The sequence below is a fragment of the Aquarana catesbeiana genome, linkage group LG05 (assembly GCF_042186555.1).
Source record: "Aquarana catesbeiana isolate 2022-GZ linkage group LG05, ASM4218655v1, whole genome shotgun sequence".
NCBI lineage: Eukaryota > Metazoa > Chordata > Amphibia > Anura > Ranidae > Aquarana > Aquarana catesbeiana.
In genome coordinates, this window is record NC_133328.1 from 633589695 (window position 1) to 633606409 (window position 16715).

The window sequence follows — 16715 nt, forward strand, 5'->3', positions numbered from 1 at the left end:
AAATGGACAGGAGGTCTACAGTGATGTCCTCCTAAGTATCTCAGTACAGGTCTCCTGGTTATACTTATATAATGTAAGAGGTATTATTTATCTTGGTTTACGGTCATGTTCATTCACTTACAACTATACTTTTTATTATTGGCAGATCGAAGATGAGATCAGCAACCTCTTCCCTTTCTTCAAGGGGGATTATCAGGGCTGGAGGGACTCTGTTCGACATAACCTCTCCTCCAATGATTGCTTCGAAAAGGTAAGGACTTGTTGCTCCTAGGATGTGATGGCGGTGATGGGCTGTTAAGGTTCTCTACATACTGCAGCCAAGTAAAAAAAAAAAATAGGTGCAGATTCTGAGAAATGACTTTTCTGATCATTCTAAATAGGTCACAGGGTTTTGTTACCCTGACCTGTAATAGATTTGTGTGAATCTGCTGTGCTGGTTTATGCCTCTAACGTCTTCTCCCTCTTTTGCAGATCCTGAAAGATCCGCTGAGGCCGAATGGTAAAGGCAACCACTGGATAGTGAATGTGAGCCGGATTCCCGCCGCAGCCATGAAGCTGCAGAACACGGCGGTTACCCACCAGGAAGCCTACCCTCATGACCTGGCTCCTTATATCCTGGATGGACATCCTTACAGACCTTCCACTTTTCATAACCCTCATCCTCCAATAGAAAATACTGCGGTCAGAGCAGAAGCAGAGGCTCAGTCCTCAGGACCAACCCAGCCCCCTAGTGTACATCCCGCCTCAATTTTCCCAGAGATCTTATCGAACCTTCCAACATCATACACAACATGTGTGGCCCCTAATGTGGTGGCCCCTCCTAGCATACACCCTCTGCAGCTTTACCCCAACTTCGCACTCTCTCTACGTAATTACATGCCTTCCCCATACTCAAGCTCCACCTGTGCGGAGCGGAGGGATGTCTACCCTCCCAATGTGATACCTCAAATGTCTCCCCAGCCTAGACCCTCTGAAGCCAGGAATTCCCTGTCAGATTTCCCTCCCAATACAGCAATCTTTAATGTCCCCATATATCCCCCACCCGGGAGCTACATGTCACCTCAAAACATATATGGACAGCAGTTATCTCAAGGTGGGGCTTACGGGCAGCATTTATCTCAGGGTGGTGCTTACTGGCAGCATTTATCTCAGGGTGGTGCTTACGGGCAGCATTTAACTCAGGGTGGTGCTTACGGGCAGCATTTATCTCAGGGTGGCACATATGGGGAACATTTATCTCAGGTCGGGGTGTACCCAGAGTACGGACCCAACGGTTACTGATTGGCCAGATGCTGAAACAAGGCTGGTTTTGGGCCGTTCACTTTTGTCCCAAGGACTAGCTGCACTTGAAGGCTTACCTGATGACATTGGCACCAGTGGTAATTTAGTCGACTAAAATAACACTATTTTAGTTGACTAAAACAGTTCAGATGGCTAAAATACAACTAAAACTGAAATGGCATTTTAGTCAAAAGACAAAGATTAAAAATTAACACTGGTTGGCACTCAACTCGGCATGTGGCCCAGCGGAGGTGGCACCAACCATGACATACAGTCCAAAGGCATTGGAATTGGATCACATGTATATATGACAATCATTTTGTATCTTGTCTGATTATATTCACTTGAAATAAATTTGAATTTTTGTTTTACTGAAATTTGGCATCAATGTTGTAATTGTCTACATGGGTATCAAGATTAGAACTAGTAAAATAGTCTGAAAAATGTATATATCAACTGTATAGTATAGATCTTAAACGGTCAGTCCACCCATAAATGACATTTCAGTATTTGTCTAATGCTGGTGAATTAATTGCCCTGACAGGGTCTTGTATCTCCCGATTTTGCACACTTGCTGTCCCCATTATAAAGGGTTCCCAACTTCCCACCATCCCAGCACCATTTTTAATTTATTTTATGTTATGGAGAATGTGACAGAAGGCATCAAAACACAAATGTTTTATATATGAGATTTGTAATGAAATAACAATTTCCATCTTTATAAAGATTCCTGCGGGTGTATTGGTTGTATTCGGAATTCCTCGGCTCATGTCTAGTTATAATAGAATCAGTGGCATCGCGATGGGGGGGCAAGGTGGGGTGCAGCCTGCACTGGGTGATACCTGCCAGAAAGGTGACACCGGGGCCGCCACTACACAGTGCACTATATTGTATGCACTTGCAGAGCTGCAACGGTGCGGTGAGAGTGGGACATGTAGCCGTGCGAGGGAGGCTGCCTATAACACTCCCCAGTCAGTGAAGCTAACCCTCGGGGATCTTCAATATCTCCTTCAGCTGCAGTTGGGGGCCGGAGCTGAGGTGTGTGGCTGCCTCCTCTACTCCTCCCACACACTTATTCACTCTCGCGGCTGAAGGAGGAGAAGAGGCAAAGACACAGCAGCCCCAAGTGTCTTAATCTCTGCAGCTATGCTGTAATTTCCTGCAAACTGCCCTATACCTCCCCAACCTGCCCTATACCTCCCCAACCTGCCCTATACCAGCCCAACCTGCCCTATACCAGCCCAACCTGCCCTATACCACCACAACCTGCCCTATATCACTACAACCTGCCCTATACCACCCCAACCTGCCTTATACCACCCCAAACTGCCCTATACCACCCCAAACTGCCCTATACCTCCCCAAACTGCCCTATACCTCCCCAAACTGCTCTATATCACCCCAACCTGCCCTATACCACCCCCAACCTGCCCTATACCATCCCAACCTGTTCTATACCCCCCAAACTGCCATATACCACCCCAACCTGCAGAGCTGCAGCGGTGCGGTGAGAGTGGGACATGTAGCCGTGCGAGGGAGGCTGCCTATAACACTCCCCAGTCAGTGAAGCTAACCCTCGGGGATCTTCAATATCTCCTTCAGCTGCAGTTGGGGGCCAGAGCTGAGGTGTGTGGCTGCCTCCTCTACTCCTCCCACACACTTATTCACTCTCGCGGCTGAAGGAGGAGAAGAGGCGAAGACACAGCAGCCCCAAGTGTCTTAATCTCTGCAGCTATGCTGTAATTTCCTGCAAACTACCCTATACCTCCCCAACCTGCCCTATACCTCCCCAACCTGCCCTATACCAGCCCAACCTGCCCTATACCTCCCAACCTGCCCTATACCTCCCAACCTGCCCTATACCACCACAACCTGCCCTATATCACTACAACCTGCCCTATACCACCCCAACCTGCCTTATACCTCCCCAAACTGCCCTATACCTCCCCAAACTCCCCTATACCTCCCCAAACTGCTCTATATTACCCCAACCTGCCCTATACCACCCCCAACCTGCCCTATACCATCCCAACCTGTTCTATACCCCCCAAACTGCCATATACCACCCCAACCTGCCCTATATCACATCAACCTGCCCTATACCTCCCCACACTGTCCTATACCACCCCAGCCTGCCCTATTTCACCCCAACATGCCCTATACCACCCAACCTGCCCTAGAATGAATCCAGAGATGGACAACAAAATGGTGAAAGTTCTGAGGGATGAAACATCAGGAGAGACTTCAGGAACTTACAGTCTGGAGGAAAGAAGGGAAAGGATGGATACGACGACCTTTAAACTCATAAAGGGGGTGAATAAGGTTCAGGAGGGCAGGATTTTCAATATGAAGCCAAGTTTAAGAACACGGGGACATGACCTCAAAACCAGATGAAAGAAAGTTCTACACTAATCTTAGAAAGGCTTGGAACAGACTTTCAGAAGAGGTAGCGAGTCAGTCAACAGTCAGCCCCTGTTCATATTAGAGCGACTTGACAGGTCAAATCGCATGACAAGTTGCATCCTATTTCCAGCCATCACTCTGTTCAAACCAGTGCGATGCCGACTCATGCAAATTGGATGCGGTGTAAAGCGCATCCAATTCGCATATATGTGAACGCAGCCTAAATCTTCCCTAATGTGTTTAAAATTACTGGGTATATTATTTTCCAGCTTTGCATCCCTGCGCCATATCCTTTTTCCACCATATTTTCATCAGTATAAAAAAATAATTTCAAGGCATGTCTATCATAGATTTAGAATAGCAGTTTCATTGTTGGGGTGTCAAACTAATTAAACAAAAAGTTCTGCAAACAGCAAGAGCAATAAAGCAGCTTCAGTACTGACCCCCATCAATCACTATACCAACATTTAATAAGTCATTAACTCATTATTAATTATTAATAATAATCAATTAATATGTATTCTTAGTTTTTACCCATTTAATATTACATCTAGACACACAGACACATAGAAGAGTGAGGACAGAAAAAAAAGACCAAGTGCTCCATCAAGTCTGCCCCACTTTTTTCATTTATATCTACAGTATATCTATATTTTTATTTTTTTTTAGTATAGATTTATGTTTGTCCCAAGCATTTTTGAGATGCATGTTTGAAAATCTATTATCAGTTATTGACCTCCCATGTTATATGGAGTCCTACTGAGTGTGTTTTTTTATCAAAAATATTTTTTCCTGCAAAATGCTGTCTTCTTATCTGTCATCTTAACATAACGGAATTGTTCTACTTATAGATATAATATGACATAATATCATATAGGTATTTATATTTTTTATATTAAATTCTGAGCATAAGACACTCCTGATCCCTGCATTCTGAGAGCAACACCCTCCTTAACCCTGTATTCTGAGCATCATGCACTCCTTAACCCTGCTTACTATCTTTATTTTTGTTTGGTGGGGTGCTTCAGAATTCCCTGCCTATAGGCTCCTGAGATGTAAATCCAGCCCTGCCTGCAAATCGCATCAGACTGCAAAAAAAAGTAGTGCATGCGCTGGCACCACGTTCTGGTGTGAACCGGCCCCAACAACAGGACACTGTGCCCGGTGATCTTTGACTTCATCAGTTTTGTTTCAAGTAGATCTCCATCTGTCTAAGGTTTCCTACCCCTGCCTTAGAGCCTTTTCAATCCCTTTTGCTCCCTCAGAGTCCCCCAAGATCCCTTTAGTTCCCGGCACCAACTCATTCCCAACTGGGAAATATGTTTCCTCAGTCCCTTTCATTCCATCAAAAGTTAAACTCCTGGGGTCTTTTTACACCTCTGATATCTCACCAGCAAGACAACAGCCTTATGAAAAAAAATGTAAACAATTATTTTTAAAAAATGTTTTAAAAAATAGGTCAAAAATCGAACTAAGGGCTTTTTCACATGCTTGCTCAGCGGGGATCGCTCCGCCGGTCCCCGCTGAGCAGGAAGATGACCGGTCTGTCTCTACACACTGTGCAGCGACGGACCTGTCAGAGCGCCGCTCTCCCCTATGGGGGATCAGATGATGACGGACCGTAGTGTCCACCGTCACCCGATCCGATCCGAAAATGGATGGAAAAGTAGGGTTTTCTTCCGTTACACTTTTCGGATCAAAGCGGGTTGAAAGTTAGCGGACATATCACCGCTGACATCCGACGCTCCATAGGGATACATGTATGTCCGTTTTTCATCCGAAAATGGAAGGATGAAAAACGGACATACGGATCGTCAGTGTGAAAGAGCCCTAAAAGTTCTAATCAGCCTAAAAAGCCGCGCCCAATATGTAGCATAATTTAGCCATGCCCACTGTTTGCCACGGCACATGTAGCACGCTGCAGGTCACCATCTTCATTGTTGGGGCCCCAATGCATTACTTTGCCCAGGGGCCCATGATGCTATTAAGATGGCACTGGGTTATAGTGGCTCCTGTGGTGACAATGCTGGATCTAATGATCTAAGCTAGATCCCTTCTTCCAGACATAGGCACCCCATAGGAACCTTGTTCTGAACTGATGGGCAATGAGGACAAGGGTGAGAAACAGTCCAAGTGGTTAAAATGGCTGGGTGGAGAAAATCATGGGAGTAAGTGTATGTACTCTGAGGCTGGGTTCACATATATGCCAATTGGATGTGTTTTTAACCGTATCCAATTCGCATAACATGTGAGTGTTTCCCCGAAAAAAAGCCCGGGTCTTATATTAATTTTGGCAACAAAAGACACAGTGTAGGGCTTATTTTCGGGGTAGGTCTTACCATGTAATGTGCTGTCTTCTCTCCCCCTCTCTCCCTGCCTGACAGGAATCCCCAGTGTGAACCAAGTTAAAAATGCTTGTAAATCCTATATTCCACTCTATTAAAGTAGTATATAATGTACAATGTGTGTGTTTCTGTAATATAATTGTGCCAAATACCTTCATTATAGCGTCGTTCTGCTCTTCTGTGACCCACCGGAGCTCTTTTCCCTGCAATTATATTACAGAAGCACACACATCGTACATTATATACTACTGTAATAGGAGTAGATTATAGGATTTCACAAGCATTTTAAACTAGGGCTTATTTTCTGGGTAGGGCTTATATTGCAGGCCTCCTGGAAAATAACGCTAGGTCTTATTTTCAGGGTAGGTCTTATTTTTGGGGAAACACGGTATTGAGTTGGCCCACCCTTTGCAGCTATAACAGCTTCAACTCTTCTGGGAAGGCCGTCCACAAGGTTTAGGAGTGTGTCTATGGGAATGTTTGACCATTCTTCCAAAAGCGCATTTGTAAGGTCTGGTATTGATGTTGGATGAGAAGACCTGGCTCACAGTCTCTGCTCTAATTCATCCCAAAGGTGTTCTAACGGGTTGAGGTCAGGACTCTGTGCTGGTCAGTCAAGTTCCTCCACCCCAAACTCGCTCATCCATGTCTTTATGGACCTTGCTTTGTGCACTGGTGTGCAGTCATGTTGGAACAGGAAAGGGTCATCCTCAAACTGTTCTCACAAATTTGAGAGCATGAAATTGTCCAAAATATCTGTCTTGGTATGCTGACACCTTAAGAGTTCCCTTCACTGGAACTAAGGGGACAAGCCCAACCCCTGAAAAACAACCCAACACCATAATCCCCCCTCCACCAAATGATTTGGACCAGTGCACAAAGCAAGGTCCATAAAGACATGGATGAGCGAGTTTGGGGTGGAGGAACTTGACTGGCCTGCACAGAGTTCTGACCTCAACCCGATGGAATACCTTTGGGATGAATAATGCTGAGTACACGCGATCGCACATTCCGACAACAAAATCCATGGGTTTTTTTCCGACGGATGTTGGCTCAAACTTGTCTTCCATACACACGGTCACACAAATGTTGTCGGAAATTCCGAACGTCAAGAACGCGGTGATGTACAACACGTACGACAAGCCGAGAAAAATAAAGTTCAATAGCCAGTGCGGCTCTTCTGCTTGATTCCGAACATGCGTGAGCTTTTGTGCGTCGGAATTGTGTACACACAATTGTAATTTCCGACAACGGATTTTGTGGTCGGAAAATTTGAGATCCAGATCTCAAATTCTGTGTGTTGGAAATTGTCCGATGGAGCCTACACACGGTCGGAATTTCAGACAACAATCTCCCATCGAACATTTTTCGTCGGAAAATCTGACCGTGTGTACACGGCATTAGAATGGAGACTGCGAGCCAGGCCTTCTCGTCCAACATCATTGCCTGACCTTCACTGCTGAATTCGCACCTGAACCAGACCCAGAAATACACAGGACCCTTTTTGAAACACCACCTCGTCAGCCCCAGAAATGTGTGTACCGGCTCCATCGAGAGCGAATTGGATGCGGTTTAAAACACATTCACTTTGCATATATGTAAACACAGCCTAGAACTTATGTTTATTAGATAGAATACATTTTTGGGGCCGTGGATATTGTCTCTTGTACTGAAAAGTTCGGAGACCCCTGTATATGATTGGGAGATTGATAGCTTATTAGTGATTTAATTTCATTCAGATGATTAGCGGTGAGCTCCACTAATGTTCTTCTCTATATTGTATTTGTTTAATAACATCTATTATTATTATTATTATTATTATTATTATTATTATTATTATTATACAGGATTTATATAGCACCAACAGTTTGTGCAGCGTTTACAACATGAGGGCAGCTATTGAGTTTTCTTCACACATAGAATATATATTGCTGACAATTTATAGGTTATAACAAGAGAAATGCACATTTTTCTTATATATGAGATTTTTAACGAAATAACAATTTCCATCTTTAGAAAGATTCCTGCGGGTGTATTCCTTGTAGTGGGAATTCCTGGGCTCGTGTCTCCTGACAATGGGAGGTTGTGATGTTTGGAAGGGTGTAATGTACACTGAGATCGCTCACCATTGTTGGGGCTGTTGAGATGTAGATGAAGGTTGGAGTCACACGGGGGATGAAGGGTTGATGGGACATATCAGGAGTAGGGATGAGCCGAACACCCCCCGGTTCGGTTTGCACCAGAACCTGCGAACGGACCAAAAATTTGCACGAACTTTAGAACCCCATTGATGTCTATGGGACTCGAACGTTCAAAATCAAAAGTGCTAATTTTATAGACTAATTTGCATGGTATTGTCCTAAAAAGGGTTTGGGGACCTGGGTCCTGCCCCAGGGGACATGTATCAATGCAAAAAAAGTTTTAAAAAACAGCCATTTTTTTCGGGAGCAGTGATTTTAATGCTTAAAGTGAAAAAAAAGTGAAATATTCCTTTAAACATCGTACCTGGGGGGTGTCTATAGTATGCCTGTAAAGTGGTGCGTGTTTCCCATGCTTAGAACAGTCCCTGCACAAAATGACATCTTTAAAGTAATAAAAGTCATTTAAAACTGCTTACGACTTTAATGTGATGTCCGGTCCCAGTAATATGGATGAAAATCAGTGAGACAAACGGCATGGGTACCCCCCTCCCCAGTCCATTACCAGGCCCTTTGGGTTTTGTATGGATATTAAGGGGAACCTCGCAGCCAAATTAAAAAAAGGAAAAGCGTGGGGCCCCAGGCCCTCTGAACAGCAGTATACAGGCGGTGCAAACAAGACAGGGACTGTAGGTTTGTTGTTAAGTAGAATATGTTTGTAATTTTGAAATGGTACATTTTTAACCGGTTCAATACTGGGCATTTTCACCCCCTTCCTTCCCAGACCAATTTTTAGTTTTCAGCACTGTCGCACTTTAAATGACAATTGCGCAGACGTGCGATGTTGTACCAAAACAAAATTGACGTCCTTTTTTCCCCCACAAATAGAGCTTTCTTTTGGTGGTATTTGATCACCTCTGCGGTTTTTATTTTTTGCGCTATAAACAAAAGAAGAGCGACAATTTTGAAAAAAACACAATATTTTTTACTTTTTGCTATAATAAATATCCCAATTTTTTTAAAAAAAACACATTTTTTCCTCAATTTCGGCCGATACGTATTCTTCTACATATTTTTGGTAAAAAAAATTGCAATAAGTGTATATTGATTGGTTTGCACAAAAGTTATAGCGTCTATAAAATACGGGATAGATTTATGGCATTTTTTAAAATTTATTTATTTATTTTTACTAGTAATATCGGCGATCGAGATTTTTATTCGTGACTGCGACATTATGGCGGACACATCGGACACTTTTGACACATTTTTGGTACCATTCACATTTATACAGCGATCAATGCTATAAAATTGCATTGATTACTGTGTAAATGTGACAGGCAGTGAAGGGGTTAACCACTAGGGGGCAGGGAGGGGTTAAATGTGTTTCCTAGGGAATGCCTCTAACTGTAGGGGGCGGGGACGCACAAGGGGAGGAGACCAATCAGTGTTCAGCTGGGAACACAGATCGCTCTCCTCTGAGCTGACAGGACATGGATCTCTGTGTTTACACACAGAGATCCACGGTCCAGCCCGGTTAACGGGCAATCGCGGGTGCCTGGCAGACATCGCGGCCGCTGGGCACACGCACCGGGTCCCGAGCAACGCGGCGCGCGCGCACGTGCCCCCTAGGCGGCCGGGAACCCGAGGCCTTCATATGACGTCCACCCAGGATGGGAGATCCCATCTGTGGACGTCATATGTCTATAGGCGGGTAGGGAAGTGGTTAAAGTGTAGCTCCAGCCAAAAAATCTATTTTTAAGCTTTTTGGAAAACATAGGGAAGGGTTATCACCCCTGTGACATTTGTTTTGCTGTCTGTGCTCCTCTTCAGAAGTTTTTATCTCACTTTCTGTCCAAATGACAAATGTTTGACAATTTGGGGTTTTTAGTGAAACAAGGATTGGTGATAAAGCATCAGTGGAGAGGAGACACGTTTTTCCCATATTAACTCTTACAGGAGAGAATTTCCCTTCCTAGGGGTAGATTTCATCTCTCTTCCTGTTGTCTCCTTCCATTTGCAAGTAGGAGTCATTTGTAAGTTGGATGTTTGAAAGTAGGGGCCTGCCCTATATACTCTGCAGAAATTGGGGCCTTAGGTGTTGGTGTTGCCACAACAGTGCTGGGCACAGGAATGGGCCCTGCTGTGAAATATTAGATCAAGAATTGTAATTACATGCCCCTGTTGAATAGGGTCAGAAAATTTGGGCCTTTGGTGGTGGTGGTGCTGGTGCCACAACACTATAAGTCCTCACAGTTACTCTTGGTGGGAGGTGGAACGGGCCCTGCTGTGAAATATTAAATCAAGAATTGTAATTACATGCCATTGTTGAACAGGGGCAGAAAAATTGGGCCTTAGGCACTGGTGCCACAACACTTCAACCGCTCACAGATACTCTAGTTGGAGCGCAGGAATGAGCCCTCCTGCAAAATATTGCATAAAAATTGTAATTACACGCCCCTCTTAAACAGGGGCTGAAAAATTGGGCCTTAGCCACTGGTGGCGGCGCCCAGAACCAAAAATATTCTTACAAGCTATCAGCATGATCATTGAGGAGGAAGAGGAAAGTCACTCAGCATAACAGGATAGTCACTCAGCATCAGCATAGGCAGTATTGAAGGGATCTGACATTTCACAAAAAATTATTCGGTAACATCAGCATCAGGTGATTGGTAGCTGGTGGTGATCCAAGACTGATTCATTTTTATGAAGGTCAGTCAATCGACCGAGTAGGTGGACATGCGCACCCTGTGATCGATTACAAAACCTCCAGCAGCACTGAATGTGCGTTCCGAAATAACGCTGGATGCAGGACAGGCCAGTAGCTCAATTGGATACTGTACAAACTCTGGCCAGTGATTCATCCTCAAGACCCAGTAACCCAGAGGATTTTCGGGGGAAAGGTGTCCAAGTCAGATCTTGCTCCTAGGTATTCCTGCACCATGTAAAACAGACGCTGGCGATGGTTGCTGGAACCGATCATACCTTGGGGCTGCGGACTAAAAAATTGTCTGAATGCATCGGTCAGACGGCCACCTTCTCCACCGCTCCTTCTTTGACTGACCGAAGCCTCTGCAACACGTTGTCCAGGAGCAGGAGTTTGTAACCTCCCAGTCTCTGGGAACGCGTTGCACAGACCTTTCTGCAAGGCCTCCCGAAGAGGTTTCATCCTCTACTCCCTCTGTCAAGGCAAGCTAAGGTCCGCAACCTTACCCTTGTAATGTGGATCAAGGAGGGTTGCCAGCCAGTATTGATCCCTCTCCTTGATACCACGAATACGAGGATCCTTCCACAGGCTTTGCAGGATCAGGGAGGCCATGCAGCATAGGTTTGCTGAGGCATTCAGTCTGGAGTCCTCTGGGTCACCAAGGATGACATGATCCGCAGCCACCTCCTCCCAGCCACGTACAAGTCCATGGGTTTCTTGTGACTGTAAATGATCCCTTAAAGACTGCTGCTGATGCTGAGTGCCAGGCTCCACCTCCATGCTGACACAATCCTCCTCCTCCTCGTCCTCTTCCTGTGTGATTGGTGGGCATGCAAGTACACTGTCTGGATAAAGGGGGCCTTGAGAGCTAAGGAAGTCCTCCTCTTCTTTCCTCTGTTCTGCCTCAAGTGCCCTGTCAATTTTTCTATGCAGCGTGTGCTCCAACAGTTGGACAAGGGGGACAGTGTCACTGATGCATGCACTGTCACTGCTCACCATCCTTGTGGCCTCCTCAAATGGTGACAGGACAGTGCATGCATCCCTGATCATGGCCCACTGGCTGGGAGGAAGTGGCTGCGAATCATGTCATCCTTAGAGACCCAGGGGACTCCGGACCGAATGCCTCAGCAAACCTACGCTGCATGGCCTCCCTGATCCTGCAAAGACTGCGGAAGGATCCTCGTATTCGTGGTATCAAGGAGAAGGACCAATACTGGCTGGCAACCCTCCTTGATCCACTTATCTTATCTTATCTTGGTGTCGCAGAGGGAGCAGAGGATGAAACATCTTCGGGAGGCCTTGCAGATAGGTCTGTGCAACGCGTTCCCAGAGACTGGGAGGTTACAAACTCCTGTTTCTGGACAACGTGTTGCTGAGGCTTTGGTCAGTCAAAGAAGGATCGGTGGAGAAGGTGGCCGTCTGACCGATGCGTTCAGACAATTTTTTAGTCCGTAGCCCCAAGGTATGATCGGTTCCAGCAACCATCGCCAGCGTCTGTTTTACATGGTGCAGGAATACCTAGGGGCAAGATCTGACTTGGACACCTTTCCCACCGAAAATCCTCTGGGTTACTGGGTCTTGAGGATGGATCACTGGCCAGAGCTTGCACAGTATGCAATTGAGCTACTGGCCTGTCCTGCATCCAGCGTTCTTTCGGAACGCACATTCAGTGCTGCTGGAGGCTTTGTAACCAATCACAGGGTGCGTCTGTCCACCGACTCGGTCGATCATCTGACCTTCATAAAAATGAATCAGTCTTGGATCACCACCAGATACCAAGCACCTGATGCTGATGTAACCAAATAATTGTTTTTTTAAAATGTCAGATCCCTTCAAAGACTGCCTATGCTGATGCTGAGTGACTATCCTGTTATGCTGAGTAATTAACCTCTTCCTCCTCAATGATCATGCTGAAAGCTTGTAAGGACAATTTTGATTCTGGGCACCGCCACCAGTGCCTAAGGCTGCAATTCTTTGCAGCAGGGCTAGTTCCTGCGTTCCAACTAGAGTATCTGTGAGGAGTTACAGTGTTGTGGCACGAGCACCAGTGCCTAAGGCCCAATTTTTTAGCCCCTGTTCAACAGGGACATGTAATTAGAATTCTTGATCTAATATTTCACAGCAGGGCCCATTTCTGCGCCCACAAAGAGTAACTGTAAGGACTTACAGTGTTGTGCCACCAGCACCACCACCACCAAAGGCCCAATTTTTCTGGCCCTGTTCAACAGGGGCATGTAATTACAATTCTTGATCTAATATTTCACAGCAGGGCCCTGTGAGGGCTTACAGTGTTGTGGCCACAACAACACCTAAGGCCCAAATTTCTGCTGAGTATATAGGGCAGGCCTCTACTTTTAAACATCCAACTTACAAACGACTCCTACTTGTAAACGGAAGGAGACAGCAGGAAGTGAGATGAAATCTACCCCTAGAAAGGGAAATTCTCTCCTGTAAGAGTTAATATGGGAAAAACTTTTCTCCTTTACACTGATGCTTTATCACCAATCCTTGTTTCTCTATAAAACCGAAATTTAAAAAAAACATTTGTCATTGGGACAAAAAGTGAGGTGAAATCTTCTGAAGAGGAGGACAGACAGCAAAACAAATGTCACAGGGGTGATAACCCTTCCCTATGTTTTCCAAAAAGCTTAAAAACAGATTTTTTGGCTGGAGCTAAACACGTTAAAAATGTACCAGTTCAAAATTACAAACAGATTCTACTTAACAACAAACCTACAGTCCCTGTCTTGTTTGCACCGCCTGTATACTGCTGTTCAGAGTATATAGGGCCTGGTGGCCCCACACCTTTCCTTATTTAATTTAGGTGCGGGGTTCCCCTTAATATCCATACAAGACCCAAAGGGCCTGGCATTGGACTGGGGGTACCCAAGCCATTTGTTTCACTGATTTTCATCCATATTGCCAGGACCAGACATTACATTAAACCCGCAAGCAGTTTTAAATGCCTTTTTTTCCTTTAAAAATGACATTTTGTGCAGGGACTGTTCTAAGCACGGGAAACACGCGCCACTTTACAGGCATACTATAGACACCCCCCCAGGTACGATATTTAAAGGAATATTTCACTTTTTTTTTTTTTTTACTTTAAGCATCATTAAAATCACTGCTCCCGAAAAAACGGCCATTTTTAAAAGTTATTTTTGCATTGATACATGTCCCCTGGGGCAGGACCCGGGTCCCGAAACCTTTTTTAGGACAATACCATGAAAATTAGCCTTTAAAATTAGCACTTTTGATTTAGAACGTTCGAGTCCCATAGATGTTGATGGGGTTCTAACGTTCGTGCGAATTTTTGGTCTGTTCGCAGGTTCTGGTGCGATCCGAACTGGGGGGGTGTTCGGCTCATCCCTATTCCTGGCAGATACCTGTAGCAATCCGGTAAGGAGGAGGGAAAACAGTCTGGTGCTGACAAGGGTGTCAGTGAGGGGGGAGGGGGTGGACATACGGACAGATGGCGGAGCCGTGCCTTCACAGTGTTCGCACTGCCTCTGTGTTATGGAGGGAGACACGACCGTGTATGCAGATTGATATTGATATTCTCTAGAGTCTCTGCTAAAAATATATACAGTATATATAAACATTCAGGGGTTATAAGTCATTTTCTAGCAAAAAATACTGATTTAAACTTGTAAATAAAAAAGTGCCAGAAAAGACTTTGTCCTCAAGACAATCTTCAAGGGTATGTCTGATGTCTTTGTACTACAAGTTGGCCTCAGGTGTCCTGTAACTACAGTATACAGTATATTTCATGGAGTTTGTAAAGTGGCCCTGCCTTGGCTATAACAAATGGCTTAGATGTTTACTGTGAGTTGCTCAATAGCTTATTACAAAAGGAAACATTTGTGATCTGTGGGCTTTGTTGTGCCATATTGACAGTTGTACATGCAAGTCTTGGGCTTTACAATTGGCCATTATTATTAGGAAAACATTTACATAGGGAAAGTCAACTTTAACCTCCTGGGGTGAAACCACAGGGGGGATGAAGGACGGGGGAATAAGGACTTGTGTAGAACAGTAGCCATTAGCACTTGTTTTGGTGGAACTAGTAAGAGATGGGATGCAAGGGCAAGTTGATTTGACAACATTGACAGTGGAAGTAAGTTTTTGGATTCTTTTGTGTCCATTTTTTACCTTACTTATTTAACCCCCCTGGCGGTATTCCCAAGTCTGGCTCGGGTTGGATTTTTTATACCAAAAGCGGTATCCCCGAGCCAGACTCGGGCTTGCATCGCAGGATCCAGGAAGAGCATACTTACCTTGTCCCCTGGATCCTGCGATGTCTCCCCGCTGTGATCGGCGAGCCGCCGTGTCTCGTGCGATTCACAGTGCCGAGCTCCGTTCCCTGCGAGCGGTGCGACGCACGGGGACGGAGTTCGGCGGTAAATTCAAAAGTAAAACACACAGTATAGATACAGCATACTGTAATCTTACAGATTACAGTACTGTATCAAATAACTACACATCCCCTTTGTCCCTAGTGGTTTGCCCAGTGTCCTGCATGCAGTTTTATATATATAAAACTGTTCTTTCTGCCAGGAAACTGGAGATTGCCCATAGCAACCAAAACTGTCCCTTTACATCAAAAGTGGTTTTAGAGCAGCTAGAAAAAAGCGATAATAAATTAGAATCACTCGCAGAATTGAGCGATAGTGATTTGTGGGGAGATCCGTCATCAAACACTAAAAGTAACAAAAGCTAAAATTCTGCAACTGAGCAAATTTCAGTGTTTTTGATTTGATTACATTATTATATAATTTTTATTATTATTATATTATTATTTGTTATAATTATTTATAGTTATTTATTATATTATAATTTTTTATTTCTTTTCAAACTTTATCATACCCGGGATGTCTACTAGACTCTTGTTTGGACAGATTTAAGTGAACTATTCCTAAGAATTACAGGCCTACAATATAAAACGCCAAATTTCTGTGCAAAATAATTGTACCGCTTTCAGCACCTAAAATCAGAAATAATCATACCGCCAGGGAGGTTAATAATAAAGTACCACATACCATACAATAGTGATCCTCTTCATGTGACCTTTTGGTGAGCTTTGGGTTTCTATGAAGATGTCCTTATATTTTAGACGAGGAGGTATTTTAATTGATGAGGGAATTCCGGGGGTGTTTTTATTATCTTTATCATTTCCATCACTGAAAAATGGTCACCGGGACTAATAAAGGAGTGCATTTCCTCAGCACAGATAGCAATAAAAATCAACAGGGAGTCTAACTCTTCCCCACTCCATCCAAAGCTAAAAAAATATATTTATTCAACAAAGGTGTCTATCAAAGAACGTTCCTTCTATCTAGCCAACCATGATCAGCTCAGGGATTGATATGATATTTCTGGACATCTTTGCTTGGATCGGATTGGGGAGAGTCAATCAGCCAGTGGGGTTCTTTCCAGATGGGGATATCAGCTAGGCTCCCCCACATATAGACACTGGCTTTATTTTTTTATACCATGAGTATTAGGTGGAACAATTGTTTGGCCTCTACCTTGTCATCTGTAGGAAGCATTAGAAGCTTTTTTATATTTCTTCCAAGCCAACACCACCATGTGAAGTACTCCTTGGTTCTTTGCTGCTATTTTTTTCTATAATTACAGTTTTTCTAGGGGCCAAACATTAGCTTTCTGAGGATTCAATTCCCTTATTTATTTTTTTAATATTATCTTCCTCTAAGTGGGAAGACACCTGCCAGAGCCAGGAGAAAGGATCTAAGCTAGGTCCCTTCTTCCAGACATAGGAGCCCTGTAGGAAACATGTTCTGCACTTATGGGCAGTGTGGACAAGGGTGACAAGCAGTCCAAGTG

General features: G+C 44.5%; 1 pseudogene; it reads left to right on the forward strand.

Annotated features, from left to right (window-relative positions):
• The first annotated feature begins 71 nt into the window (after positions 1-71).
• Positions 72-1281, forward strand: LOC141146178 (forkhead activin signal transducer 3-like; annotated as a pseudogene).
• Positions 1282-16715: the final 15434 nt, after the last annotated feature.